The sequence below is a fragment of the Coloeus monedula genome, assembly GCF_965178545.1.
Source record: "Coloeus monedula genome assembly, chromosome: 1".
NCBI classification, from domain to species: Eukaryota; Metazoa; Chordata; class Aves; order Passeriformes; family Corvidae; genus Coloeus; species Coloeus monedula.
The window spans coordinates 107,038,112-107,044,899 of record NC_138781.1 but is presented as its reverse complement, the minus strand read 5'-3'; positions in this window follow the sequence as shown (position 1 = coordinate 107,044,899).

Genomic DNA, 6,788 nt, shown 5'->3' with positions numbered 1-6,788 from the left:
GGAGCTATTGCTACTGCTTTTGTGAAGTGCACAGGTCTCTGCTGTAAATGCAAAAGCAATTTTATATTTAAGAAATTTAAAAATAGATTTTTTACTTTTACAGGAGATCCTTCCCAGTCTCATGCCTGATGGCCCCTAAGTCCTGTATGTTCCCTTCTGTGTCACTCTACATGGATAGTTATCTCCTAATCCTGCTTTAGAAACTAAAGCACTTGTTTTTATAACAGGGTGAGACAATAATAATGTAAAATTTGAAATTATAGTGTATCTGTCAAAATTCAGTAATTCCCTCCCCCCCCCGCCCCCCCCCCCATTTAGTATATCTGAGAGTTTATGTAGCTCTTAGTTTTAGTTGAGTATGTGATACTCCTCATTAAAAATTTTGGTAATTCCCTGGATGAAGTACTTTCATATTAGCTATATATATATATATCATTACAATTTTCAGTTGCTACCTATATATACGTTTCTGGACAGATTTGGAACATGGACGGTCATATGTTGAGGCACGGCTGGCAGTTTAGTAACAGTGTTTTCCTTCTATGGAAAATGCATAAATGCAGAACGGGTTGGTACATCTTAGATCATGTAATCATTTCCCCTGTATTCCTTGCAGAGTGTGGAGAAGTGAATCGTTTAGTGCATAGGTTCAACAACTTTTGCCCTGATCATATGGCACTGGGCACACAGGAGGAGCTTCAATGAAGGCTGCAGGAGCAAAGCTGCGTTTTGGCATTTCCAAGCTTGTGAAAGCATAATTCCACATTAGTCTAAGTGTAATTCCTGATCTTTTATCGCTACTGCTCTCACGGATGGTGCGCCGCTCTGGTAAGGAGAGAGCATCGTGTGGAATAAAATTGTAGTTTTAGTTTGACCCTCGGGAAAGACTTGTGAAGTGTCTTTAAAAGATGGATGTTTTGTTTTCTGTAGGCTAAAACCATGGTCTCCGTAGAGAAGCTGGCTTCGTTACTCATTCAAGTTTGGTTGTTTTATTTTTTTTTTTTTTTTTTTTTTTTGCTGCTTGTGTTCGATAAAGGGGAGAGAGCCTCACGGCTTGGCAGGGTTTGGGCCCCCTCCTCCCCTCTCCCCTCGCTATGTTCCCGCTGGATTTTGGCGGGGGGACGCTGTGAGGGGAGCCGGCGTTCCGCAGGCTCCCGCCGCCAGATGGCGCTGTGCCCCCGGCCCGCGCCGCTCCGGGCGGATCCAGGGCCCGCTCCCGCCTCCCGGACAGCCCGGGCCGGGCCTCCTCCGTGTCCCGCTCCCTCCTCCCGGACAGCCCGGGCCGGGCCTCCTCCGTGTCCCGCTCCCGCCTCCCGGACAGCCCGGGCCGGGCCTCCTCCGTGTCCCGCTCCCGCCTCCCGGACAGCCCGGGCCGGGCCTCCTCCGTGTCCCGCTCCCGCCTCCCGGACAGCCCGGGCCGGGCCTCCTCCGTGTCCCGCTCCCGCCTCCCGGACAGCCCGGGCCGGGCCTCCTCCGTGTCCCGCTCCCGCCTCCCGGACAGCCCGGGCCGGGCCTCCTCCGTGTCCCGCTCCCGCCTCCCGGACAGCCCGGGCCGGGCCTCCTCCGTGTCCCGCTCCCGCCTCCCGGACAGCGGCGCAGTCTCTGGGGGCTTGGGTGTCTCTTGTTTGTAGTGTTGAAACTATTGTTTGTAGTGTTTGCAGGAAGATGCGGTTGTTTCCAGCAATCCCTTAGAGAATCTTAGAATGGCTTGGTTTGGAAGGGACCTTAAAGATCATCTGCTTCCAGGTTGCTCAAAGCCCCATCCAACCCGGCCTTGAACACCTGCAGGAAGGGAGCATCCACAGCTTCTCTGGGCAACCTGTTCCACTGCCTCACCACCTTCACAGTAAAGAATTTCTTCCTAATATCCAGTCTAAATCGACCGTCCTTCAGTTTAAAGCCATTGCCCCTTGTCCTATTGCAGCAGGTCTTGCTAAACAGTGTGTCCCCATCTTTCTTACAGACCTCTTTTAGGTATTGAAAGGCAGTAGTGAAGTGTCCCTAGAGTCTCCTCTGAAGTCAACAGTGCCAAATCTCTCAGCCTTTCCTCATAGGACAAGTGCTCCAGCCCTCCAATCATCTTCATGGCTCTCATCTGGACCTGCTCTAACAAGTCCATGTCTTTCATGTGCTGAGGACTCCAGTGCTGGATGTAGCACTCCAGATGCAGGTGGGGTCTCATATCGGGCAGTTAATAAATCTGATGCCCATAAATAATGTAGATTTTTTTTTTTTTTGGTCTTTGCTTGGTGCTAAGAGCAAAGTGGCCCAGTAGCTGGGAAGTTATTTAAAGAAATTCATAATGCATGTGTTTGTCCAGCAAGCATCTGTCCTTTGGATGGAGGGATATAGATCTGATCCTGTTTTCTTTTTTTTACTATGTGTTAATCTAGGAGATCTAATGCCCAACATCCCCAAGTGTAAACTTTTTTTCTCCCAGCTTTTTTGATTTATTTATTTGAAGACAGCACTACTCTGTGCAGCTTGCTTTCTCATTCTCCAACAGACTGTCTTGAAAATCGCAGCAGACAAGGAGCACTGCGGTTCCCATGGGAAAGGATGTCTGCCTGCTTTGAGGTGGTGATCATGGGCAGTTCCCATTACTGGATGACACGCAGGAATTAATTTCTGTCCTCAGGGCTTGGTACTACCTTAGCTAGAATCCATCCCACAGACTGGTCCTATACCCTGGAACAGACTTGTGAAGAAGGTGGATGATCAGAGGGTGTCTGATAAATAATTGCTCAGGCCAATAGCACTTCTGCCTTGGCTATTAAGGGCACCCATGGTATGATTCCTCAAAGCTGTGTTTGTCTCTGCCTGATTCAAAAGTGGAGCTCCTTATTATTATTTTATTGCTGGTAGCAAGTGGCAGTGAAAAAAAATCCAAAGTGATTGCACTAGAGGAGAAGACTGAAAGGACAAAAATACTTATAGAAAGTGGAAAAGGTACAGAAAATTAATGAACTGAATGAACCAGAATGAGTGGTGCTGGTTTTTATTGCCTGTCCTTCCCTGTTGGGTCAGGACTGAGTAAATTATGCCAAGTAGAATCTTGCAGAATTTTGCAATAAATTGCCTGAACTCATCCATTCTCACCGCTTTGTGAGGAAGGGAGGCTGCTTCACAGGCTGTGGCTACTGCTCTTGGAGTACCTTGTAATTTAGGGCATACTTCCTGAAAACAGAACTCATCTTTCAGGGATCTCCTGAGTCACTAGGAAAATTCAGGAACTGGTCAACTCCAAAGCTTTTGATGGTGGAGATGGAAGGCTCAATGACTGCATTTCACCTCTTTCTGTGAGTGAAGCAGGAGTGAAATGGCAGAGCACTGAGCAAAGATACTTTTGTTATCCTGTGTCTTGCTTTCTCTTCACAGTTTGTTTCAGGTTTTTCTTTCTTTTTAAGAAGTGTCCTTTCTAATCCCTCCCTGCTCCTTGCCCCAGGCTGTAGCCCTTAAAGCAACTGGGATGCAATAGCAGAGCAGCAATACTGGTTTGTTTGCCTACATCTCACTTATGAAAAACACTTGGTTTCTGTTGAACCATACCCTTTGTCCTGACACAGCTGCTCTGACCACACTCTCCTTGCAAGCGAACACCATCATTACTCACTGGGCATCTCCAGCCATGATTTTATTCAGAAAACCTGAAGATGTGCTGTGAACCCCAAATCCCATATCTGTATCCCTCAGAGCTGTTTGTAGCAACAAATGTGTTCTGAAACAAAAGATGTTTTCTTGTGTATGTAGTAAAAAATGAGCTTTGCTGTGCGTAAGTTACTCAACAGTCAGGTTTATGGCTGTTTCTTTCCAAGACACCTAACATTTTTTTTTTACACTTAGTTTTCTGTTCTGTTGACTTTCTAACATGAAGGCAAAGAAGTCCTTAATTTTTCAGTTAGGCTTTTTTTTATTTCAATCAATAGTTTAACAAGTGCTTAAATTTCCCCAGCAGTTTAATCTGGAACATAGTTGAGAAGAAAAATATCTTCTATAACTTTACAAAAATAAAAAGTTTTTTTTTTCTTTTAAAACCCTGCACTTTAGGCAAGCATGCTCCAACTCAAGCAAGACTGACATTATATCCTAAATACAGACTTCTGTTCATAGAAATGACATTCTACCCCAGGGCAGTGGGCACAATATGTAAATGGTATACAAACAGAGCAAGAACACTTGTTTTGACTTTTCTGATCCCTTTTGTCTTATTTCTTGAATAAGGCCTGTTAAAACAATTAGCCTAAGAATTTCTTTAGGTTGCTATTTCTTCTGTCAGGTGGATCCTTGAGTAGGATATTACTGAGGGAAAAGCTTTCACCTGTCTTGGCAACACTGGCAGCTACTGGAGATAACAACATTAATAGATTCATTTTTTTTTAAACCTTCTGCATTTCAGCAAGGAACAAATCACCCAGTTTGCAGGTCTTCCACTGCTAAACCACTTGCAGCTTAACTTCTTTAGCAGTCAGGGCTGCCAGCACATGAGGTCAGGCTGGAGAAATAAAATGAATGGAATATATTGTGTCACATATGTATGTGGGGCTGTGCAGCAGTTAATTTAGTGCATGATGAAACCAAAAGAGGGGGTAAGCTTAGCTCGTTCTGTGCCTGCAAGCAAGGAGAAGCCTCACAGAAAATATGGACTAGCATATAAACTATGCACTCTGAAGTCTTACAGCTTTGTCCAACTTGACTTGTATTGGCTAAAAGAAAAATAAAAAATATATAGGCATGTGGAGGGAAACTGGTGCAGCATATGCTAAGAACCCAGATCATAAAATTACATTTCTGGTCAACACTACAAATAAACTACAGAAGTCCCCAATCAGATTTCATATAATGCACTGTGAAGACTTTCAAAAAAATATTTCCTTTTAAAGTGTTTTTAAATGACAGGGGAAAAAAGAGCATTTATTGTACAATTTGTACAGTGATCCACATTTTCATGTAGTCTAACCATAAGCTTTGGAAAACCTAGACCTTTGCAAGTCTGTGATTCAAAACATCTGAGACATGAATGTGCTTTTAGAGGTTATAACTAGACAGATCTTTCTCTTGAAACTGTTACAACATTTTTGACATTAGGCACTTTACAGAGGAGCCACAAAGCACTAATAAACTGTAAATGATTGCCCCGATGAATATTGAAAATCGTGCTGTGGAACAGTTCCTTTGGTCTTTACTTCCATCCTGCATCACAAGCATGTGCAGATTTCAGCTGGGATCGAGCTGTGTGTGGCAATTGCACAGGCAAGGGACATGGTCTGACAACTCCTAACCATGGATATTTTTTCAGAGATAGGACCACATGGGAGTGGTTGATGGAGGTGAAAGTAGCTTGTCTTGTGTGATCTAAGGAATGTCACACAATACCCATCCTCTTAAATAAAAACTAGTCTGAATTCACTCATGCTGCTAGATGTCAAATAGAAGTCAGAAATGAAGCAGGTACTTAAGGGATATGTTTGACTGCAACAGCTCAGTAACCCAGTTAGAGATATGCTGTTGTCACTCTGCTGACTACAAAACTCAATCTAGAGAAAACCAAACTCCATGCTGGTTCGTAACTACTCTGTCAGAGGCATCCTGTCTCTTTCTTGACCCTCTAGTTAAAACTGTGCCCCCTACCAGCCACTGATACAGAACTGGATCTTCAAGTAAGTTTGACTGTGCGGAACAGAAAACCATCAAGAAATGCTGACCAGAACAGCTGTTGTTCATAGGGCTCAATTCACCACAGTGAGTTGGCTTTCAGATCCTTCCAACAGGCTGAAAGAGAATCTGACATCAGATGGATGGATAAACACTTTTTCTGGTGACTATTGAGCCAACCTGAGCTCCATTCCTGACTCTTAAGTAAGAGTTTTCTGTGACTTTTCATTTACCTGAGGAAAAAATATGAAAGATGTGGTCTGGCTCAGCAGCGAGTCTATGATACTGCTCCTTCCCTCTGTCTTCCTGCTGTCTCAAAACTAGGTGAACTGATTCTGTTCCAACTCTGAGGAAATTCACATCCGTGTTTTCAAGGAATGCTTTTGCTATAGTAGTCAGTATGAAGACTCACCATGTAAAGTTGAAAGACTTTCATTCAAAACATACTTTCCTAGGATACTGAAAATAATACATCAAAGGTTCTTTTTCTGACATAGTAGTGGGCTGGGCAGCTAGCAGCTGCTTATACTGTGAAGAAATGCTACAACCTTACTTCTTATGTTTCTTACAGATGTTCCTGCTTTTCCTGCGAGCCAAAACATCTGTACATAAGTAAAAGTCACAGCCCGAACACTGCAAGGTTAAGCTATGCCCTCAGTTCACTCCCCATTAAAGCAGGGGAGCATGGTTCATCTATGAACTTCTAGCTCCTTGCTGGCCTTAAACATCTCCCCTACTGCTTCCAGAGTCTGCTCTGATTTGCATCAGTGCACAAAAGGCTGTATTCACCACTGAGGGAAACCTGAGAGTTTCCAGGGCAGGCTCTAGTTGACAAATGTCGTCTGAGCGTTGTATCTATCCACCTTCCCAGCAGTGTGTCCCCAAGCCAATGCTGATTTAAGCTCTATGAAACCGTGGCATGTGCTGGGACAGTTCAGCAAGGAGAAAAGGAAGGATGTAGTCCCATTAGTACATCTCTTGCTCCTCTCTCTGTTAAGACTGGGCCGGTGGCTCTCTGTCTGTGGGTCTGTTTCCAGCTGCTTTCTTGCTCTACCAGGTACCATGGTGTGCTTGCTCCTGTAACCCTTTTCTGTTCTTAAATGAGGTCACATGACTAAAAAGATGCTGCTAAATAG